Below are 23,509 nucleotides of genomic sequence, written 5' to 3'. Positions count from 1 at the left end.
ACCTTCCAGTCCTTGAACAAGGGTGCCTATTTGTTTAACTTTTTTCCTTGGCTGTCCTTTGATAATTAGCTAGGTAAGCAGAGTGCCTTGGATTCTCCCCTGATACTTTAAATTCCAATTGATGGTCCCCCCCCCAAATGATTCCTCAGGTACAACTCACCAAAGGTTTTAAAAACCCTGGATGCCATATTTGCTCTAATTGTAGCTAAAAGCCCTCCAGGTGTAGCATCTCTAGTAAGTGTCCTGGGACTAGCTGATAGTTTTTTTTTTAGCTAAGTTCAATCTGGAAGGTGTAGCCCCGTTCCGCTCGCTTTGCTCTCCTACCACCCCCATTTCCACCCACCTCCCATATCATTACCTTTATACCTATCCATACAACCACACCCCCTCACGTCCTCCAAAATCCCTCACCCCTCTACTTCCTGTTCTCATACTACCTCCCTTCTTTGGTCTTCCCCGCACTTACCTGCTATCCACTATCAAAGACTACAACACCTTACTCCCACCCTTCCTCTCATCCTCTGTTCTACATCCCATAAAGTGACATCTCTTACAACTCAAACTATACTCTCACCTTCTCCACTCCTTATACTCTATCACCTCACCTCCTATCACTCACAACTGCCTACTCCCCATTTCCATCCCTCAAACACCACTCTTAACTCAAGTACTACACCACAACCCCATCTACTAATTTGTCCCTCCATCCTTATCCCCATTACTCCCATTCCTAAAGTAAAAATATCTCCCCCCTCCCCTTTAAAATAAAAAAACAAAGTCTACTTACTCAAATTAAAACCCCATTACAAACCTCTACTTCTATCTGGTGACATTCATCCTAACCCAGGCCCTACAGACACTACCCTGAACAATAACCCCCCTGTATCTAAAACCTGCCAACCCCTCCAACCCACAAAAACAAGTACAAGTCTGCTCTATCAACATCAGGAGCCTTGTAAATAAAGTTCAAGAACTCCATGCTTGGATAGCTAACTATACTCCTGACATAGTTACCCTAACTGAAACATGGTTAAAACCACACCATCTGGACAGTGAAATCATCCCTCCTGGCTATAATATCCTTAGATTAGATCAACCTAAAAGAAAAGGAGGAGGAGTCTCCATACTCTACTCCAACTGTCTCTCCCAAATCAGTTTCACACTAGACTTCCCCTCCTTCTCACCAGCTGAACTCTTACTGACCGAACTCCTACTGACCAACTTCAAACTTAACAGTTTCAACACCATAACTGTCACAGCAATCTATATGTCCCCTGGTGATAATATTAACATTCTTGAAAACATTCTCTCTCACCTCTCTCATACCATCCACAATGAAATAATTATACTGGGAGATGTAAATATTGATTGGCTTACAATACAAGCTCCCAACACTACTTCTTGTATAAACCTACATGGGTTTGAGCAGCTAATCACAACCCCAACCTACATTAATGAATCTCACCTACCTAGCTCTCTTCTTGATTGGATATTTGTCTCCCACCCTCAAAACTATCATAACTCCCAAACCCTTCCAAATGCCCTCAGCAACCACTGCCCTATAACAGTTACCAGGCATACTCCCCACCTTACCAAACCTAACAAATTTATTACCACCCACTCACTTTCTCATTTTTGTCCTAACTCCTTTATTCACCAACTCTCCAAAATTAACTGGTCTTACCTCACCACTCTTCATATAGATGAAGCTGTCCACTCCTTCAACATCAAATTCCTAAACATTCTTAACTCCCTTGCTCCTCTTCACACAATAAGAATAAAATCTAATACTGCTCCCTGGCTCATTAAATCTACCAGAACCCTCATGAAAAACCAGGATAGGATTTGGAAAATGTGGACTAAAACTAGGACCCCTTCTCTTCTTCAGAAATATAAATAACTCAGAAATAAAATAAACAAAAGCATCCATTATGACAAAATAAACTTCTATGCCAATCCTCCCTCTACTCTTAAATAAGACCCAAAGAAATTCTGGAGCTCTATTAAACAGACTTCATCCAGGAAATCCTTCCTCTCCTAACCCATGTCCCAATGCAACACCTGAAGACATGCCAACAAATTTAACATTTTATAAACTCAATAACCTCCGTAATAAATTCTCTCCCCTGAAAAACAACACTAGCACCCCCACAAACACTATACCTCTTCCAAACCCTCCTAACTCCTTCTCTCTAAAAGCAGTATCAACTAACTATGTAAAGTCATTACTCTCTAAACTTAAACCTTGCTCCCCATCTGTTGACAAGCTACCCTCTTACTTCCTGCAGATTGCCTCTGAACCTCTTGCCTATCCTGTATCCATCTTAATCAATCGATCCATTTCTGAATCCTATGTCCCCACTGTATGGAAGAATTTCTTTACTCTACCCATTCGCAAAGGGGGCAACTCCTCAGACATATCCAACTTCAGACCGATTGCCATACTCTATCCACTCTCAAAAATCCTAGAGAAATGCATTCACAAGCAGGTAATGCATTACCTTCACCAGGAAAACCTTCTCACACCCCACACAGCATGGCTTCCATTTCAAGCATAGTACAACTACTGCACTCATATCATTCATCAACATAGTCTCCCTAGCTTGTGATAACAATAAATGTGTCTCATGCCTATTCCTTGACCTTTCCAAATCCTTTGACATTGACTCTCACCTATTCCTTCTAGATAAACTCACTAACTTACATTTCTCTTCCCCTACTATCTCCTGGTTCTCCAGCTATCTCTTGACCCACCAGTGATCAGTTAAATGGCTCTCTGCACTATCCTCCCCTCTCACTGTACAAATGGGAGTCCCCCAAGGGTTCAAAAAGACAGAAAACTCTTGCACAAACACCAACTGGTAATCCGAAATAGTCAGGATGCAAGGATTACGAACCAGGCGTTGAGTAAAAGTCCTTTAATTTAACAACTTCACCAGCACAGCGTTAAAACATACAAACACTTCCAAAATGTAACGTCAAGCACTTTCACCCGGGCCCTCCCAGGCTTTCTCAAGACATTTTTACATAGGTTGGTGGGTTAATTTATACTACCCTTGCCAAACCCAAATCATTTAATTGACTTTCAATTATTCTATTATCACACTTGTAGTTAAAGAAATAAAACCTTTGTATCATAGTCATACACTTACAATGTTAAGCTTTGCATCTGTCATAAAATGTATAATTCCCTATTCTGTCCTACCATTAGTACAAAAAATATACATTCTATTAGAGATGTTAAAAGGCTATGAATGCCACGAACATTTATATACATTTAAAAGTTCTGATTAAAACCTTCCTAGAAACCTTGTAATCTACCAACAGTCAAAAACTAATATCTAAGCTGTATAGGTTCTATAACATTTTATAACATTTTATCACATATCAAGTATGACATTGTAAAATTAAACATTAAAAGTTGAAAATGACCACTTAAGAAATTCTTTTGGTCTTACATAAACATTTGTGATCTTCTAACGTCTTAGAATAATATTGACATTACATAACCAACCTCCTATACTTATGTCATTACTAACCCTGATGTCAAAAGTACTCAAAACAGTTATAAATTCCCTGCCTTAGCACCTGACCATCTAATTTGTTTGAATAATACTTGTTCCCACACCTTATTTTATAACTTCGCTCTTCTAATTTTTAATAAACTGGCAATACTAATGGCCCCATTAAGCCCAGGGGGTTTTGCAGCTTCTAACCTCACCTGCCAAAGCAGTTCCTTATACTCTAATGATGTTTCCCAATCTCCTCCTCTTGGGCTAGAATGCACTTGTTACAGTACTATGAACCTTAATTCCATACCCTCACAGGTCAATGAATGCTTAAAAAATGCATTAGTCTCCTTCCCTTTACTGATTTCATAGAGATGTCCTTACTTGGACCACTTCTGTTTAATATTTTCACCAACTTGCTCTACTCCTCTTGTCCCCAGTCATCTCTTGTGCAATATGCTGATGACTCAACTGCTATAACCATTGCTGACAACCCAACTGACCTCCACTCAACTACCCAGGCATCATTCCACATCATTGAGATTTGGCTTAGTGATAACAAACTAATACTTAATCCAAACAAAACTAAGCTCCTACTCTTCCTCCCTAAAAACATAACCACACTCAAAAGTACATTTACTATCTTATCCTGCAACAACACTATCCTCTCAGATGAATCTAGTACTAAATTGCTAAGTGTTACAATAGATGGTCAGCTTAAGTTTGATCTCCATATTACTAACTCGGTAAAAATAACTCATCAGAAACTTGAACACCTTTTCCATAGCAAGAAATACTTGACTAACACTGCCCAAATAACTCTCTCTCAGGCTTTATTACTCCCAACACTCCTGTATAGCTGCCACATATTCACAAACCTAAATTCTACACGTATTTCCAAGCTTGAAACTACCTATAATAAGATTGCCAGATTTGCAGCTAATCAAACCTACAAGTCACACCACTGCTTAGCACAACAGCAACTAGACTGACTAGAATTCCCTCAGCTGCTCCAACTATACCAACTACAAATCAACCACTCTATCATCTATCTACCCTCCTTCTGCCCCAGCCTCTCCACTATCATATCCAAATATTCCCCTGCTAGGATGCTACACAGCTCAAATCAAGAATCATTAGACATCTACAAACCCCAAACCAAAATAGGCTGCGTTCTCTATAACTATAACCCAGCTACATCCTGGAACCAACTCCTCCTGGAAATAAAATCCCTCTAGCATAGCAAAAGTTTCAAATTAGCCATAAGGAAATACCTAAAAACAAAGTGGTCTTGCCACTGTAGCCAACCATGCTGAAACCACCATCCTTTCACCTATTTCACCACCTCACTCAGTGGATCTCTAACACTATTCCCCCACCTCTTCTACCTCTTCCCTTCCTCTATCTCCAACCACTCTTAATTCTTACAGTCTCAAAACAACCTACCTGTCTAGTCTGTCTCCTATACTCTACCTCCCCTACCTCCCCTACTAGCCATTCTTACTTTCCTTTCTTGTTTCCAAACTGCTATATAACTAGATCCTACCCACTTTAAATACGCATCTGCCTATTAACTCATTTTGCTCTAACAGCTTAAATAATATTGTAACTAGTCACATTTTCTTCTGCTAATTGTTTAAAACTTTGTTTGTAACAACTCATATACTTGTCTGCCAATTGTTAATACTCTGTATAACTGAATTGCCTGACGAGCTTTTTTCTCTCTCCAGGTCTCTGCTTGTAAGATCCTATAGCTGATTGTTACTACTATGTTACTAAAATTTAATTAATTGTTTTTTAGTCCCGAGGAGCTTTTCTCACCGGGTCTCTGCTGAAAATGAGCCAAAAGTTCAACCAGACTAACCCAGTTAACAAATGTAAAATAAAATAAAAATACATAAAAATAATAAAATAAATATTGGCAGGTTTCACAAGAGCTCTGTGCACCCTTTCAATGCTAAAGGAAAGTCCTTCTTTTAAATTTAAAAAGTCAGGGATCCAGCTTGATAAAAAGTAAATAATCTCATCACCGTCTGTGTTTTTAGATAATCCAAAAATCCTGATATTAATTATTCTCTCCTTATTTTCTAAGTCATCTACTTTATTAACCAACCAAGTGTTTTAAGAAGCAGTTCTTTCTGTGTTTCCTCTTCCTTAAGTCTGCTTTCTAAGTCATTTAGAGCAACCTCTATTCCTGTTATCCTTGTCTGGTGGTGGTGTAGCATTTCCTTGAGGGTGTCAGCCTGTTTTACACTGCTTGTTTTAAGATTTTCTAGGTTCTCTTTAAAATCATCCATTTTCAAAGACAACTCCTTCAGGGTAGATGTCATCTGTTGTAGTTCCTTCTTTAAGGTAGCATCTTGGTGAGAATTCCTTGAGTTGTTCATTTTAACAATGAATATATTTCCAAGTTTTTGACAGGAAATTATATGTAAAACTTCACCAACATTTCTAATTATGTAAATTAGTCCTTTATCTATAAGATTTTATACTTTGAAGAAGAAGAAAAAAAAGAACACTTTTTCCTCTCTTATTTACCTATTTATATGGAGCTCTAAAATACTGCTGCTTTCAGTTAGCCATTCAGGCTCCACCTCATCTGCAAATTTAGTCAGCCAGAGACCACTGACATTGGCCTTGACTTCTGAGAGGTAAATGCCAAAAAGGAGCAGTCCAAAGACTGATCCCTGAAGGATTCCACTTTTGACTGGTCTCTTTGTAGCGGTAGACTCCCCAATTCTAACTTCCTGGGATCTGTCTGTGAGCCAGTTGGCTATTCACCGGGTGACATATGGGTTTGTACCTAACCTCTTTTTTTCGTCAACAATGCCCGAGTGGGGTATTGTGTCAAATGCCTTGGCAAGCTCAGGGTAGGCAGTGTGAATGAATTTTCTCCCTTCTATTGCTTTGGTGACCTTCTCAAAGAAGTCCACCAGGCTGAGTAGGCATGATCCGCCCTTGACAAAACCAAACTTGGTTGGGGCCAGTGTCTGGAGGTTTACTACTGATCATTTCCATAATAATTCTTTCCATGGCTTTACATATAAGACTAGTGAGACTTATGAGTCTGTAGTTTCCAGGGTCCGTAGATGGCCCATCTGTTCATAAGGTATGAAACCTGTTTAGAGGCTACAGTTAACCAGTAATTCCAGAGGCCATGATAGGTCATGTTTCATGCTATTTAGAAGGGATCCTGGGATATTGTCTGGGTCCACTGATGCAGTGTTCTTGGTCTTAGAAAGGACAGCTTCCCTAATGATAGTAGGAGAAGTTATATTTGATATTTCCAGTGGGTAGGTTGAGGAAGAGAGAGGAGTAAAGTCGGAGATGAATTTAACAGCCAGGAGGTTTGATATATCTTCTGGCGCAGTATAGGTGGCTCCATTTACAATGAGCTCTGCACACAATTGTGTATTACCTTTGAGGCTGCAGACATAGCTAAAGAAATGCTTTGTGGTTGTCCTTGGCCTGGAAGGCCAAATTTACCTCAAATTTGCATTAGTAGACTTTATTTGTATTCTGAGTTGTTTAGTTTGCTATTGCTTTTGACCTGGGTGCTACACCTCCTAATTTTTTTCCATGATTTTCTTCCTCCTGTTATACATCTGACTGATTTTGTGATTCCACTAGGGTGGCTTGTTTTTTGAGTTAGTTGTGTACTTCTTTCTGGTGGGTACAGCTGCCTCTATGTTTAGAACTTTTTACTATAATTGACGTATTAAAAATAAATTAGCCTTTATATGAAAAAGCTTAAAATTCTAGTATAATAGACTATTCTTTCCTGCTAGATTCTGAAGAATGTAATCCAAAATAAAATAAAAAGGCTAGGCGCACATCACGGCAGGAATATAAATTTTAATGGACAAAAACAAAAAAGTATCAAAAGGTAAGCGCTTTCACTGCTAAATGCAACTTCGTCAGACCTGTTTTAAAACTACCAACTATTATTTTTTTTAAAACCTAAAAGAGCAAATAAGACAGTTCAATTAACACATGAAACCAATGAATTACTATGTAGGAATTACATAACAACCTTATCCTAACTTTTAAGGCTACATGAAAAACAAATAATACATAAAAATGTATATCTATATACCTTATTTCGATACCCAGTTTGATTGCATATCTGTTTTGTAATCCTTACACATGCTGTTTTAAGGTGCTGATTAACTGTAGATTAAATCCAGGTATAGCCTGGTATATACATTATACCCTACTGTGGGGCATAGGCTGAAATTATGAATACTTCCCCAACATTACACTGGAGTCTGACTGCAATGAGTCTGTCACTAATTCTCATGATATCCCTCACTGTCTTCTGAAGCTTCTTTGTCACCACAATTCACACACCTTTTCTAGTCTACTATCCTCCTGAGTAGTAGACTCTAGATCCCAAGCCAAGTGGCTTTGCTGCACTGTCATTCTATCTGGACTCCTGGATACATAGAATGTCCAGCCACATCAGCATCATGTCTTCAGCTTGCAAGCTGCATCTTGTCAAAGAATCAACACTGAGTGTTGGAACTCTTAGTTCATAAGGCATCCCTAGAGTAGATATGAGTAGGTTGGCTCCTCAATCCACTTATCACCAGCAAATGCCCACACCCATTTGATGACATTAAGTCAAAATGATGAAATCACCTGCAGCCATATTTTACACCAAGTAACTAGCTCTGCCATGGTGGTCTGTTATCAAAGTTCTACTTTTTGAGGATACTGTGCACCACAGTAGATATCCAAAGCAGTTGGTCTATACAACTATTCCCCCTACTGGGCACTATCTAGAGTCTGTGCTGCTTCCCACAACTTCATCCTTGGGTAACTTTGAGGTGGAAACACTCAGCATGATTTTGGGAGGTTGGAAAAAATATCAGAAACACAAGGAGAACATTAGCCAGAGGTCAATATTGAACCTTGTACCTTCTGCGTGGTTGGCAAAGACCTTAACCATTATGCCCACTGGTCTCTCTAGGTGGTGGAATAGCAACCTAGTCAAAAACAGAGAATCAGCATTTATGCAAAAAGTGTCAACAAGAAGGGTAGAATGATAAGAGATGAAACAAGTGACAAAAGCAAAAAGAGAATAGAATGCCAACATGAGGCTCCATTTCTAGCTGCTGGATAACATTGCAGAATTCAAGACTTGTCAGACCGATCCTGGCTCCCACTTTGTCTAGGATAATAAAGACTTTGGGTCAACATAATGTTAAATCACAGGGCTAGTGGGGACGTAGGTGATTTAGTATCCTCAGGAAAGCATTACTTCTTCAACCAGTGACCACAGTATAGCATGTGCAAATTTTATAATATACATTACTTTCACAGGACAAGAGTTCCAACATTATGAAACAATTTGCAAAGGCAGGATTGGAGAATCTGTTCGTTTGCAGGAATAATCCTAAGAATATTCATTCTCTGAGATATTTCTGTCTGTGGTATTCAGCATGTAAGAACTGAATGCTGTCTCTCTCTCTGATAGAAATCCCTTCTATGGTTCCTGATTTTTATTTTTATATATAGTGCTCTGCTAGTAAAGTGCATGAACTTATCCTTGCAGCTTCTTAAATGAATGCTAATAATGCAATTGAATACCATCAAAAACTATTGATTGTGCCCTGTAAAAACTTGCTCCATGAGCAGCCATCTGTTTGCCCCACCCTAGTTATGGCTCTACTCAAAGCATATACCTCTCAGTGGATACGTCCTATGACAGCTAATATACAAAGACAATGTTTGGTCAAAATGTACTTTCATGAGGGTGAGAGGTGAGTATTCAGTGTAAGTATGACAAGTGCTACCAAGTCTGTAAGTGTTCATTAAAGTAATGTAAAGCTCATCATTTTACAGATACACTGAACAATGTGTAAACTATACAGGATGTATATCTGACAGGGAAACCACATGCTAGATATATGCATAGCTACAGAATACTGTCATATGCAAAACACACAAGATAAATACATACATATGTAGTGGAATACTGTAGACAGACTGGTCATTATAATGAAAGCAAACACCCAGGGTTTGATTCCTTCAGCTTGCATATGCATAATTTGTGATACTGAGCAAGTCACTTAGGCAGTGTTCCAGGTCATCACTGCTTGTGTCTATTGCATTTACCCAGTTAATAAGTGAATAAATTACAAATAAATACACTGAACATATTGCATTAAGTAGTTTCTGTGCTTGTACTCCGAGATTGTTTATGTCTGTATCCTTAGACTGTTTACTAATGCACAAAGTATCGGTGGAGACTGCAGATATATCCACAAGGACCACAATATGCACGCCATGTAAAACTGCCACAAACCTGTACTGCCAATTCCTACATGGCCTCATTCTTCTCACTGCTGAGTTTAGCATGGTGCAAGATAAGACACATTTATCAGTGTCAAGTGATACAGCAGCATATTGGGTTACAAAACATAAGATATGCCTTCCCAAATTTAATATTTTCCTAATCTTATAGACACTGTGTCAAAAAAGCATAGTATCCGGATTAATATATAAGCCATGTTGGTTGTTGCATGATAACCCCATACCAACACTTGCTCTTGCTAAGACCTGAGGCAAAAAGGCTTGGTGCCCCTTTTGCACCCACATATTCAATTACAATGTATCATCGACTCCAAGAACTATGATACAACTACAAAGCTGAATACTTTTTACAGAATGTGCTTTTTAATATGGCCTTTTTCTTTTCTGTCTGTGAATCATTACCCATTCATGATTGATCATTCCTCCTTTATGACAACAGCCGTTATCCTAGCAGCCATATTTTTTTTTATACATGAATACAGATTTTCCATTTCTCTAGGAAAATATGGTAATCATGAAAACTGGAAAGACACAAGATTTTCATGGAGTTTGGTATATTACACGACTACATTCATTTATCATAACATTTATTTCTTCTCACATTTTTTGTTTAGTCCCACTAGGCTGGCTTCCTTTTTTCAGGGTACCTGAGGTAGCATTTATACCCACTAGGGGAAATCCGGTCAAGGCAATGGGGAACTTCTCAGCTTTCCAATACATGATGTGGGATCTTTTATACTCAGGTGAGCTATCAGCAACTCAGGCAGTAAAATACTGTCAACTTGCTATATTAAGTCTTCTGTGCCTAAGGCGTGTTTTCATTTTGCATATATACAGAAGACACACAATAACATTTTTAATAAAATTGTGGTAATTACCAGAAATTAGTTTTAAAAATTGTGGACATAATTCCCTTCCATAACTTCATAACACGAAAATGAAATTTAATTTTTTTTTTTTGAGAACTGCAGATCAGTGTCCCTGGTTTTATGCTATGAAACAGCCACTGTGTCCAGCAACTAAAGTATGTGTTTACATATCCAAGGGCTTTTTCTAGTCCCTCTTTTGCAGGCATACTTATTCTAACACACCTGCTATGAAGGCTACTGCATGAACACAGCTAAGGGAACATTCCCTGCCTTTAAATTTACATTGTATACCTCGTCTCCAGCAGTAGCAGCAATACAGATACCTGGATATCCCCTAGCATGAGGACCCAAAGTGAGCTGTTATTCCCCCACACACACCTACTTGGCTCCTCCAGAGCCTGAGGCAATAACCAGTCTCAGTTGTCTGGGGTCAAAGTCATGGCTCCATCACCCTAAAAAATTTAGAGTTAAACTATGTGTTGGTATATATGTCACTGCAAATCATGCTTGTATTTACAAGAATAGCCATAAATGAGAAATGTATTTATGCTGACAGAAAACTAGACACCTTGATAGATGTTTTTGGTACAGAGCATATGTAGTATATTGTCCGCACTTGAGTTTTATAATGCTTAGAAAAATGTTTTTATATTGCAGAAGTGATACATTTTTTGCTTTTAGCACTATGCTCTCTCAATTTTGTTTACTAGTATGCAATTTTGAACATTCCTGCCGTTCTTAAGTAATATCTTTTTCACATGCTGTGCCTTAATGATATATTTAATAACAGAGCCATTTTATATCAGTAGGGTATGTGCATGAGAAACCAAAATTAAAAGAAAATATAGAAAACTTAATAACAAAACTGCTGAGCCCATATTAAATCTTTCACTGCATGCCTGTTTTTTTTTTAATTTTGATAAAGCGACTATAAAACTAACTGAATGTGCTATAGCTTAAGAATTTTCAGGCAATCATACAATTTAATAAATATTCTCAACCTGACAGTAATGCATGCTACACTATAAATGCCCAACTTCAGTAGTACTCAATATAGCACTGTAGTGAAAGCATTTACTAATAAATACAATCATATATACAACTCTGAATAATGTTATTTATTTTCCTGTTTTCCTCACATAACATGCTGCTGTGTAAAATTAAACAGATCTGAAGCATATGCTGATTACACTGTAATAATGTTTCATAGAAAATAATTTAAGGTTACCTTGCACATTTGTTTTCTGGTGCCAACATGCCTAAGCTGTCTTTTTTGCTTGGAATAGCAAACTACAGCTAGCTGTTCTCACAGAGAATTTAACTACATTAGCAGGATCCATGCACGCTACATGCAGTGCCTAGAACTGATGCTCCTGGAAATACATGGAAAAATAACAAATGCAGTTCATGGGAAGACTGTCCAGAGTTCAAAGTGACCTATGTAACACTACAACAACAAAGTTTATGCTGCACAAAATATAAGAAAACAGCTATGTGTATGAATAACACTACTGATTTAATTCCAAGTCAGCTATATTGAGTAACAAATCCATAACATAAGATGGTGCTACGTTGCAACTGCAGCCACCTACAATCCCAGCTGTGACACAGGTAGGTACACCATCTGTTGTATGGTCAAAATAAAGCTACCCAAACTGCAAGGTAACCCCAGAAACATATAGCTCCACAGAGAGACAATCACATACCAAGGCATAAAGATAATGCTCTGCAGAGTTTGTTGCTAGTCCTATCTGAACACAGCTATATAGAGAGACCTACTCATGTACTATGTGGGAACGTACAAGAAAACAAAAGAACATTATTGCTGTAACCACCAAACTCCTGCAAAGCTGTTGCAGGTGCATGATTGTTTTCTATGTGCCCCAATGACAAAGTGCAGATTTTATCACCTTGAAATAAAGACCAGCAGTCCAGAGGGACATAGTTTAGCAAAGATTTCATTTACAGGTAGCCACTCCTTATTAATACATAAGCACTGCCTAACCAATATGCATGGGTAATGATTTACATGTACTGTCAAAATGTTTAATTTGCATTGTCCATTCATGCACCCCAGGAATGTTGCAGTAGTATAGTCCCTTCACCACACATGTACAACCACAACCATTACACATAGATACACAAAGGTACACATGCACTATCACGTGTGTGTGTGTGTGTGTGTGTGTGTGTGTGTGTGTATATATATATATATATATATATATATATATATATATATATATATATATATATGTATAGTTCCCCTTTATAATCTCGAAATACTGAAATCTCAGATTTGAGTATCTCGAAACCATAAAGGCGAACGTTCAAAATCATGAAAACCATGAAATACAAAATCGCGAATATAAACACACCATACACCACACAACACACACACTATCCTATCCACACTACAACAAGCCAAACAACAAAACATTCACAAACACAAGAACACAAACCAACACACCTACACTGCATATAAGCGGGGGGGCAAGCCCACCAGCACACCCCCTACTTATATATACTAACTCCGAGATCGCACAAACAGTAAAAGACTGCAAACTCACACCCAGACTGGCAGACTCAAAAACTATGCAAGCTTCGGAAAAAAAAGGACTTGTGTTATGCCATCACAGATGCAAAGATATGTATGTATGTAAATGAAGCAATAGGTTCTCTACCATTTGCCTGTATTATAAGCTCCCTCTTATCACGGTTGTGTTAGACGAGGGGAAGGACTGATATAAAGAATATGTACATGTAGATGTGGGGTGACAGTACTGTTTTGTTTCCCAAAAAACTGTTTGGTCATACATATGTTTTATTGATTAAAGGACAATATATTATGAGCAATAATCATATTTTGAGAATGTATAGGTTTATCAACCCACTGATGAGGAATCTTAGCCATTTTTTCTAAAATTAAATCTTGCTGGTTTAGACACTTTTCACCAAGGTCTCCAGTAACAAAGAATTTCTTTTGCACTCTGGTGTAAGAAATCAGTTCATTTTTAGACAACAATTTCTGTATTTTTTTTAGTAATCAGTACCCATATTCAAAGTGCTGGAGGGCAAACAAGGGTGGCAAATGCTAAAGAAATATGCAGAACAATTCTAACAAATGCATTGAAAACACACTAAGGAAATGCAAGAAAAGAAACGGAATACAATAGGTGGGAAGCAATTGTGTTAAACTAGTCTGACCAGTTATAATCATTTATTAGGACAGTGTTCATGACAATTACTCGACTGAAGTAAATGCCGAGATTGGAAAACTCAAAAGCTAAACATTGATGTTAGAAATGTCAGTATACAGTAGCAAAGAGGAAACCTGCAGTGTGTGATCACAGTTCTGCAGGGATCAGGGAATTGGCCCTTTTCTTGCTGTATTGCAATCTCTGAGTATGTACACATAACTAGCAGGGGGTGTGGGCTGCAACCCACACATGGAGAGGAGGTGCAGGGGGCTTACCACTCTCCAATGAAACATTTTTGTTGTTCATATTTTTCAGTTTGATGTTGCAAATGTCAGTGTTAAGAAACTTGACATTCAGGATATTCGATCGAATGACATGATTCCATTATTAAATACCCCATAAAAGAAACATTATCTTTGAAAAGTTTTGAGTCCTTACATCAGGATTTTTGTCAATATAAACATACATCTTCATTGCATCTTTGCTGAAGCCTGAAATATGTCATGCTTTTGCGTGTAAACTTGGAATATTCAAAGGTACAAGCAGGAAATATGTTATTAAAAATAAGCTCAACCACTCTCTCATTCTTTGGGCTTTCTTCTAAGATGCAGCATGACACACCTGCACAAGTAATATTTTCAAAAGAAATATTTTGAAAGGCTATATGGGTGTCAAATAGAATCACAAGAAAATGCCGCATGTGAATTAGCTTGCATGTTGCAAAATAGTGACTGCGTAGCTTACTTAATTTGTTGTCACTGAACACAAGCAAATTACAACCATAGATATTTGTTTTTTTTTTTATCAGAAACAATATGGATATGCTTATTCATGACAGTTCAGCAGTTTCAGATATATGACTGAAAGCTCTCTTTGGCTACAGAGTAACACCATTTATTTTCAGTTGTTAGGTATGTCACAAATTAAATAATGGCCTGTCCTCTAGTGCATTACATAACTCATATCTCATCAGATCAAACTAGTAGTACATTTGTAAGGTTGCATACTATGATATTAAAGTTTCAGGACAACAAACTGCCCTGATTTAATACAGATGGGGTAAACTAAAGAAGTAACAAGTAAAGTATGCATCAGTTCAGTTTTGTGTCCAGCATAAGCCTGGTAAGAAGACATGGGCCACCTGAGCCACCCTGAAATATGAGTAATTTATACAATTGTAAGACCCTAAAGCATCTACTAAGATAAACCTGCAGAAATGGACAGGAGAAAATATCTGATTAAAACAATGGTTGCATCCTGAAAAATGATGATTAAAGGGTGCCATGCAAATGTAAGGAAATTTCCAACCAGAAGGTGGGACATACTAGATGACATTATAAATTAATTTAACCCCTGGTTTCTTTTGAAGAATAAGCTATTTGATGTTTAAGCCTGGTAGCTTCAATCTGCAGGATGTGCAAAAGGTATGAAAGGGTTGCTATCCTTTTATGTAGTCAACAAATAATAAATGCTGCACATTTGATAGGATATGGGAAAACCTGAGGGGATGATGTTGACAAACAATTAATTGCAATAAGCAGCTGACTGTAGGATAGTTCTCAGGCAGAATAGGGACATTTTTTGAACCTGCTAGATTGATAAATGAAGAGAGCATGGGAGGCTATGAAGCTAATCAACAGTTGTAACAGTAAAATTTACATTTTAGTGAAGCCTGTACAGGAGGCATTATGCCATGTCTAAGTTGATGAAGCATTTCCAAGTTACCTGGACCAGTGCTGGTAATGAGGACAGGCTGGGGCTGTGTGTTGTTTTTTTTTCAGACTATCCCTCAGTTTACATTATTTGCTCAGTTTTAACCAGACTGATTACAGAGCTACTGAATGTCAATGTCTTGTTTTCTCCCTACACTTTAATACATGAGGTATCCCCCAGATAGCATAACTTGAAGAAAGACACTTTGCTTTATTACTAGCTGATGCCATACAAACTCAGATTTTAAGCAAGTGGAAATGACAACTAGGAGAAGATGGACTTTTGCCACAACCAGGAGCACACTGTATCAAAATAATGTGGACCTTTAAGTTAACGTACTGTATAGAGCCTAGTCCACTCTTGTGAGACATGGCTGAATAAGTGTGATACCCACCTTAGGGAAAGTAACAGTAAATATTAAAACTTTGTTTCAGGTTTCTGTGAAGTGCATTCTGTCCATCATTGAAGTGATACAAAAAGGCAGAATAATAGGTAACTTAAAGAGGCTAGTATCTCTTACACTGTTGATTTTCATATTTGTAGATGACATAAAATGTATTACCATTTGATAACTGGGTAGGTGGGCTAGTCATCAAACCCTTTTTAGCCATGACCAGACCCATAAGGGCAACAGTTTAGCACATCTAACATTCAGAGATACCACTAGTTAGAAAAGCAAAGAATTAACATGCAGATAGAAAAAAGAAAACAGTAAAATGTAGATTTACAAGAAATACTTTAAGCAGACAAATATTTGCAATACTGATAGAGAGAGAACTACAGATTTACAAATATTTTGAATGCACAAAATTTGGCAGTGACATCTTCATTCAGTAGTGGGATTGTAGTGTGTAATGGTAAATGCTTTGTGCTTTTCCATACAAAATACTTGGAAACACCACATGGTGAAAAATAGCACAATATTTACAGTATAAATTGTGTTGCCAAAGCAGCATGAACAACAAAATGCATATCAGGGAAGGATAAAGTGAATATCGTACACTGCATCAGTATTGTGGCAATGTGCCTGAATGCAGAGCTTCTTAGACAAGCAATATATTTTGTATACTATGGTGATGTTAATTTTAATCAATTAAGGCTGCAAATATCTGTATATCCATGGAACAGGACCAAAGATGAATGGTTTGTAGCTTCCACTTCCATGCTCAGATCTTTCACATTCCCCTTAATTAGGGCATACAAACATAAAGGTATTTTCTACATTGTTCAGGTAGAGCATGTTTGAATACTGAGTCCAAAATATAGGCTATCAAAAATGTCATTAAAGATACAGCTGTTGAAAAAATAAATTTGATAAGTTGCATCATATTAATATAAGTAATAAATCTATTAAATTCAGATAAGTATATATAAAATTGTATTTCCGTACAGATTTGCTTTGATGCTCTCTCTGCCTCTACCTTTAATCATAAACAATGATTATGTACATATGCAGAAAATTCAGTTGATAATTATACAATATTTTTTAATCCTTTGAGTTACAATTTTTTTGGCATGATACTGTCTGTAAAAATAAAAAAATATATATATTTAAAAAATGATGATTAGAATCAAGCTTTCATTCATTCATTCTCCAGTTACCCATGTAATCCAATGCAAACTCACATATGAGAAAGAGCCTAACCCAATACTTAGTGGGAAGAAGACAGAGAACGTAGTCCTGAAAAATATGCCCACTTCTAGCTACACACACACACACACACACACACACACACACACACACACACACACACACACACACACACACACAGACACACACACACACACAATCATACTGAATGCACAGCAGAACTACTGGAAATTTTGAAGACATGCCTTGAGATTGGGAAGATAGCCAGAGTACCTAAACAAAATATATGTAGAAAGACATGTAGAATCTGCACAAAAGGTACCTCAGCTAAGAATCAAACTGGAGGCAGCAACACTAACTGTAGCACCACTAAGCATCTCCATGGGTACCTCTAGAGGGGGGGAACAGGGGCATGTGCCCCCCATCCGAAAGTGTGTACCTTCCAGAGTGCCTCAGTCCATGAAAATACTAAAAAATGCTTGATGCTAGAATACAAAAACAAATGTTTGATGCGTTCAGCTGAGTGCATGCATTTGTATGTGAGTGTATCATGAAAGTGCAAATGTATGCTTTTTTAATGACTTTAGGTTGGAAGATTACAGAGGTGGAGCGTCCATTACTACATTTTGAGCAGTCAGTCGAGAGAAGGAAGCAAGTGTCTTTAGGAAAGTGGTGGTTAGTACATTTTAGTCAGTGGTGGATATGTGTGTGTGTGTAATGCCTTAGATAGATAAGGGGTTTCTGGATAAGTGAACTGATCAGAGTCGCAGTGAAGCCAGTACAGAAAATCAAACCCTGTGTCCTTAAGGCAGCTCAGTAAGAGCTTGGAGCCTTTATCCTTCACAATAATCCTCCCTTAATTTCTGTTTTTGGGATATCAGCCTAGCATTTCATAGTCCTCATTGTTCAGAAAATGCATGCTATTACAACACCTTCTGTAGTTCTGTTAACCATTTATGTGAATTAGAGTTGTTTGGCACTTAAGACTTTGAGCTGTTAATGCACTCCTTCCTGTAATCAGAGTTTGAATCCTATCACCTCCATTTACCTACAGCTTGAATGTGAGCAACTCTCACAGTACTGCTGGTTCACAAGAAGGGACACTTTCCCCAGTGGGTTTACAAACAGATCTTCTGGTTAACAAACATGTTTATTTTGCCCCATCCAGTTATTTTTGGCTTTGTCTAGACATCTTGTGCACAGAAATTAAGAGCAATTTTGGTTTGTTCCTTGTAACAGTCACTAAATAATGTCAGGTATGCAGGTTTCTGACTGCGTCTTTCAGAAAACAATTGCTAATGCAACTTTTAACTATACAAGAGAAATATTTAAAGTTTGTTCCTGATTGTTGTATCTATCTCAAATTCTTGAACTCAGAGATTGGCTTGGCATGATGCATGTGCAATGAGATGCAATGCGTGGTTCTCACACTACTGAGATGAAATACATTTTAGATCATTATTTATGTATTTTTCTTTTTATCACAATAAAGTACATATCTGAATCTTTGCAGCCACACAAGGGGTTGTAATTGATAGTCACATCTGTGTGTATCCTGCATCCCAGAGTAGTTATGCTGTAAAGGAAGGAATTCCTTGTAGTAAACAGAAGCACCAACATATGAAACATGTTCTTTGGGTATGATCCCTTGTTACCATGTTTTGTTCACTGCTGACAATGTACATATTTATCTGCAAATTAACTGCACAGCATGAAATCTACAAGTTTAATGTTAATACTTTAACTATAAAACATATTTAATTTAACTTGTTTTTTGCAGGTATAAGGATATGAAATGCACTGAGGATTACAACATACAATTTAGTACTTTGTGCAGATGAGTTAAAGCTATGATCTGTGAATGAGCCATTTTCTGTAGTGCAGCTTTTGATTCCCGCTGCTCTCATTTATCTGGTGAGTGTCTAATTAAATCAGATTACCAGATAGTGGTCATGGGCTACCCATGAATGGAGCACTTGGGTCTATTAGGCTGCCCCAAGTTGTTACATTCATTACACATTTGTCTTTTCAATTACTGCATACTTCATATTTTATTTATTTATTTTTTTTTATTTTACATTTGTTGACCGGGCTAGTCTAGCTGGATATATTTCCATTTTCAGTAGAGGCCCGAGGAGAAAAGCTCCACAGAAGTAAAAAATATATACATACATAAAAATCAACATAGATGACAATAAGCCATTTAGAAAAAGGTTAGTAAAAAACAGCAAAAATCTTCAAAAATCTTCTAAAAAGTTAGTATAACATTAATTACTTACTACCACACACAGAGAAATTCCAAACAACATCATACAGGAATTAAAAATACTTAGAGATCAGGATACAAAGATAATAAGTAATGAAAGTGGAACAATAAGAGTGGAGTAGGGAGAAAAAGGATTAGAGGTGGAGAAAGCAGGTTAAGAAAGTTATCAGGGAAAGAAGCATGGTGAGGATGAAAAGGGAGAAGAGAAAAGCTAAGAGGAGAAAAGAGTAAAAGAAGAATATAAGAGATAGTTTAAGATAAGTAGTAATAGTGGAAGGTTAATCAGGTTTGCTACAGGAACAAAGCCAGTGGTTTTGGAAGTGTCGTTTAATGTTTTGTTTGAAAAGAGGTAGAGAAGAAATCATTGTTATGTTAGTAGGTAACAAATTCCATTTAGTACCAACAGAATTGGTGAATAGGAGTTACCAGCAGTATTATTAGATTTTATAGAAGTAGTTAAGAGTTTACTCAAGAGCGGAGAGAGTTAAGATTGCTATAAGGGATTATGAGTTGGGAGAGTACAGGAGTGTTATTTGGTTGGTACAGTATTTTATGGGCCAGAATGAGTTGATGGATAGTAAGATAGTTTTGAATTTCAAGCCAGCCTAGTTGTTTCAGGTTAAGACAATGATGGGTTCTATAGGGGTTACCAGTAGCGAAGCGAGCAATGCTATTGTAGCAGGTAGCTAATTTGTTAAGGTTGTTTTTCTTGAGGTTGGTAAAGATGGGTGAGGCATAAAGAAGAGTAGAAATAAGATGGGAAAGAGCAATCTTAGTTCTAGTAGCTGGTGTAAGAAATGGTCTAATTCGATACAAAGATCCTATTTTTCTGTTGACTAGTTTTATGGAGTTGTTAATATGTTGGTCAAAAGAGAGATTATTATCAATGGTAATACCTAACAGTTTAGTTGTAGAGTCAGGTGAGATGACAGTAGTGCTGTTAGAGGAGATATTAAAGTTTAAGGGGGAGGTCCTGGAAGTGGGGGTAAAGAGAAGAAGTTTAGTTTTTTTGGCATTTAGTAAGAGGAGACGACTGGAGAACCATGTTTCCACAGTATTAAAGACATTTTGGGTAAGTGAGATCAGTTCTGACGTGGAAGATGCTGAGCAGATGAGTGTAGAATCATCAGCATATTGAATACATGTAGCTTGAGGGATTATTGTTTGCAGATCATTAATGAAGAGGGAAAAAAGAAGTGGGCCAAGGATAGAGCCTTGAGGAACTCCAATGGAAACAGGCAAGTAAGAGGAAATGTGGTTATCCCATAGAACTGCCTGTTTTCTGTTTGTGAGATAGGAATTAAACCATGTAATGGCTGAGGAATCGAAAGAGAGAGATTCAAGAGTCTTAAGTAATAAAGCGTGGTCGACCATATCAAATGCTTTAGAGAGGTCAATGAAGAGGGCAGAAGAGAGTAAGTTGTTGTTACGGTTCTGATTAATAGTGTCTACAAAGGAAAGCAAGGCAGTCGTAGTACTGTGATATGGTCTAAAACCATGTTGACAGTCTGCTATAATATTGTGGAGAGAGAGATATTGTACAAGTTGATGATGAATACATTTTTCTAGAATTTTTGCCAAGGGTGAGAGGAGAGCAATCGGTCTATAATTTGAATAATCATTGGAATTTCCACCTTTATGAAGTGGGATGATATGAGAGGCTTTCCAGATATCAAGGATGATTTCTTCTTTGATGGTCCTATTTATGAGAATAGATATAGGACATGCGATGACTTTGGCAGCCTTTTGTAGAAATAGTGAAGGGAGCTTGTCAGCAGAGGGGGTGCAAGGTTTTAGTTTGAGAAGGAGTCTATAAATGTACGTTGTAGAGATAGGTTGTAGAGAGAATTTAGAGGAGGTGTTAGTTATGTTGCTTGGTAGGCAGAAGTTGTTGGCATTTAGCTGTTTAGCTAGAGCTTGTATAGTATCAGTGAAGAAAGAGTTAAAAGCATCTGCAGTTTGTTGGGGGGATTCAGCATTAATTGGGGAAGGTGTTTTAGAGATTCCTGGGGAGAGGAGCTTATTGACTGAGGACCAGAAGAGTTTAGAATTATTTAGATGGTTTTGCTGTAGTTCAAGGTAGAATTTCTTTTTGTCAGATATTACTGCCTTTTTAGTTAAATTTCTAAGCTGACGGAAGTGTAGAAAGTCAGGGTTATTTCTGTGAGATCTCCATGAGGCCCAGACTTTATTTCTAGTAAGAATAAGTTTTTTTGTTTCATGGGAGAGCCAGGGGGCTGAATTAGATTTAATTCTAATGCTACGTTCAGGAGCATATTTATCAAGAATAGATAAAAAAGTTGTATTAAAGTGGATTACTGCCTTTTCAAGAGGAAGCATTTTTAAGGTGTTCCAGTTACATAAACTGAGTTCCGTCTGAAATAGGTCAGGATTAAAATTTTTGATGGTGCGTACTTTCCTTGTAATGTGGGGGATAGTACAATCAGTCTTTTCCCTAGTTATGAAGGTTAAAGAGTGATCACCAACATCATCAGGCAGGGTTCCTGTTTTGTAGTTATGTTCGACTCTGTTTATAAGTATCCAGTCTAGGATGCTTTCTCTATTACTATGTTTATTTCGCCTGGTTGTACAGGTAATAGTTTGGGTAAAACTATGTAGGTTGATATGAGATGAAGGGTTTTCAGCATTAATGCTATTCCAGTCTATGTTAAGGTCGCCTAGTATAATAGTTTCTTGTGGATAAGTAGCTGATACCCAACTGAGATAATTCTCAATGATAGGTATGTTGTTACCAGGAGGCAGGTACATGCAAATGATATAAAGGGATTTTTTGGAATTTAATTGAAGTTTAGCAATGATTACTTCTATTTTGTTATCTTGAGTTGGAGAGTCTGGAAGGGTAGTGATATTTAGATGATTCTTATAAAGGATGGCAACACCACCACCTTTGCGGTTGGGACGGTCGAGTCTTACTATATTATAGCCCTGGGGAATAATTTCAGTGTCTTTAGTAGTAGGTTTTAGCCAGGTTTCTGAGAGGCAGAGAATATCAAATGATTGAGTATGTAGGAGGGCATGCAGGTATGGTACTTTATTGTTTATGCTTTGGATATTAAGATGGCCTATTAAGAAGGTGTTATTAGGTTTAGGTGTAGACACTAGGGAGAAGGGGAAGTAGGACCAGGGTTAGGGTGGATATCTCCATCTAGGAGGGAGGGATTAGTAGGTTTGTTTAAGAGGTTAATCCTTAGAAGGGTTTGTATTTTAGTTTTGTTCTCAGAATGCACTATATAGTTAAGGTGTGAGAGTCTATGGAATTTAGGTAAATGATAATTAGGGGTAGAAGAAATATTTGGGTATGGTATAAGTGGAAGGAGAAATTTTGTTGTGAGTTTGCTAGGGTGGCAGTGTTGGACATAAAGTGTTTTTTCATAGTAGGACAGGAGGTACATTGAGCATAGGGTGGAAAGAAGTAGAAGTGAGAATAAGAGCTGGGTAGTCTGGTAGGAAGCCATAGTAAGAGGAGTAGGAGTATAATAGACAGATATGAGAAAGTATGAGTTGAGATAGTAGAGAGGGTTGTATTACAGAAAAGGTTAGAAATTAGAACCAAGAGAAATAAAGAGGGGATAGGAATAAAACAGGGAGAGGAGATAAATAAGGGGAGGTTAAGATGGGAGGTGGAAGTGAAAGGAAATAGGAAAGGAGAAATAAAAAAAAAGAGTGGGAGTATAAAGGTGGAGAAAGGGTATTGGGTAGGGGGTGGAACGAAAGGATTGGAGGGCTAGGATAGGGGGTGTGTCTAGAGAGCTATAAGTTAAGGACCCCTGGGGGTGGGTGGGAATTGGGGGTAGGGAGGGGAGCGGAGTGAGCCCGCAGGGCGAACGGAGCGGGTAGAAACAACTGAGGGTGGGCTAGAAAGGAGACAATCAGAAATGCAGGTAAGTTTGATGGGAATAGAAAGACTCCTTTCACCAGTGGGATGAATGAAGTTATGTAAAACATACAGTAGGAGAGAAGGAAGAAATAGGTGATAATGTAGCAGGTAAGGATTAGGCAGGTTACAGCAGTAGGAAATGAAAAAA

Source organism: Protopterus annectens, chromosome 9.part0 (assembly GCF_019279795.1).
Source record: "Protopterus annectens isolate FY-2018-M chromosome 9.part0, PAN1.0, whole genome shotgun sequence".
NCBI lineage: Eukaryota > Metazoa > Chordata > Ceratodontiformes > Protopteridae > Protopterus > Protopterus annectens.
This window is presented reverse-complemented; position numbering follows the sequence as displayed.